This window comes from Quercus lobata, chromosome 4 (assembly GCF_001633185.2).
Source record: "Quercus lobata isolate SW786 chromosome 4, ValleyOak3.0 Primary Assembly, whole genome shotgun sequence".
NCBI lineage: Eukaryota > Viridiplantae > Streptophyta > Magnoliopsida > Fagales > Fagaceae > Quercus > Quercus lobata.
The window spans coordinates 79699168-79701582 of record NC_044907.1 but is presented as its reverse complement, the minus strand read 5'-3'; positions in this window follow the sequence as shown (position 1 = coordinate 79701582).

Below are 2415 nucleotides of genomic sequence, written 5' to 3'. Positions count from 1 at the left end.
TGATCGCGGGAGATCTTGGAGCACGTCTGTGGTTTTGGTTTCATCAAGCAAAGCTTGGAGTTGCATATATCTAATAGGGAGAGGCACGAATTGCTTCGTCTGATGAAACCAAAACCACAGACATGCTCCAAGATCTCCCGCAATCAAAACCCAGAAATCCGGTCTCCCAAAGCCTTGACACGCGCCGCCGTAGCCTCTGGAAAATCTCTTACGCGCCACCGTAGATTCCTGATTTCTAGATCGTCTTCTACGCGCACGCGCCACCCTGTCGGCCTCCTCATCCGCCGATCTATGAAACCTGCGATTCCAACCCACATCCGAGATTACACGCACTTTCACGCGCTTCCAGGATTTCTGGCTCTCCTCCACGCGCCGGTGAACATCGCACGCTCCTGCCAGGCGTCAGAAAACTACTGATGACTTCATCCGGTGACGTTAGATGACATCAGCAATAGTTTTTCGGCGCCTGGTAGGAGCGTGCGATGTTCATCGGCGCGTGGAGGAGAGTCAGAAATCCTAGAAGCGCATGAGAGCGCCTGTAATCTCGGATGAGGGTCGGAATCGCAGGTTTCATAGATCGGCAGACGAGGAGGCCAACAGGGCGCCAGAAAACTACTGCTAATGTCATCTGACGTCACTGGATGACGTCATCACTTCACGTTAGCAGTCATGCTAGTCCACATTAGCGACACGTCATCAGCCACGTTAGTAGTGTCGTCTCGTCAGCACCACGTCACCTAGCTTACCGTTGACCGGACCGACCCGACCCGGACCACCGGATCTGACCTGTGAGCACTTTGACTGTTGACTTTGACTTTGGACCAGTTGACTTTGACTTTTTGCGTTGACCTTTTACCAGAAGTCAAAATTTCCAAAAGAGCCTATTTTGCTCAGTTTTTCACGTAGATTTAGATTTTGGCCTCCGTTTCTTCATTTGAATATCTGAAATTGGACAATTGGCACATTCTTCATTGTGGTTTCTTCAAAGGCATTCTTCAAGGCATCTCTAAGTGATCTTCTCATGCTTATCCAACCTCAAGCCTTCATCGAGCTTCCGCCTTGAGTTTGAGGGAGGGTGTTAGAGATATATATTAAACATATATTAGCCCAATATAATAGGTCCAAGCCCAGTCCTGCTTGTACTGGTAGTCTAGGGTTTAGTTGCCTATATATACTCATGTTAGGGTTCATTGTAACACAGGAGGTTATTGTACTACACTCTCTTATAATAAAGATGTAACCCTTAGGGATTCCTTCGTGGATGTAGGCCGTCAAGGCCGAACCACGTAATCCTCGTATTCTCAGTATTCCTATTCCATGCTTCTCCTTCCGCATCTATACTAGCATATAACACATTACATTGCTAATATTTAACAATAACAATAAACACTAAATTATCCAAATTATGCTATGTAATTGAATACTATTTTATTTTTATCTACTATCTTTAATTTTTTATAATGTAAGAAAAAACAATTAAGCACAATGTGAGAAAAAGAAACAGTATAGGCATTATAGTTGGAGAAACAACAAGTTAAGCACAACGTGAAAGGAACACAGGTTCAACTGCATTGACAAGTGTGAATCTGATTTCTTCTTTTTCTCCTCAAGAAGCGGCTAGCCTTTTTATTCATCAATCATTAACTTCAACTAGGTCGAATCACCCATGATGAATGAACAATTAGGTGTCTTCTCTTGGGTAGGTTTAATTTTGATACTATACAGCAAGTAAAGTATTTCTAAACAGTAGCAAGCCTTCTAGATGCCCACCCTTAAAGGTTAAAGGTCGGAGAGATGAAAGTTTAGTTACACAGTTCTAACAGGTCTTTTTGTGTGTGTGTGTGTGTGTGTGTTTTGTGGGAGAGTTGGCGAGTTAAGTGCTCTGGACATCACTGGCAAGTGACTCAAATTAGGTTCAGTAGGGTTGAGGATCAAATGTTTCATTGCTGAATAAGATTGGAGAATTTCAACCTTCAAAACAATAATGTTCACTAATAACATCAAATATATTTCTCACTTTTGCCATATATTTATTACCTTGTCCAAAAATTTAAATCTCAAATTAGATACTTCAGAAATGTCAAGAATGTTCATGCACGACATATCATGCAGATTACATCTAAACAAAGGAGGCTAAAATTAGAATTAGAAAAATCCTGGATATATCTTTGATGCTGAAAACAGTAGGCATTGAGAGGTGTACAAGTATACAATGCAGATGATTCCAAGAAATGGTTTGGGCCGTAGAAAACTCCACATGCTTCCTATGAGAGAAAACACAAAAATAACAAAATTAAATCATTATCAACGTAAATTAGAGTTCTTAAAAACACAAAAATTTATCAACCTATAGTGGAGATGCAATAAAAAATAAAAATCCACCAAAACATTGAGAGAGAGAGAGAGAGAACTATG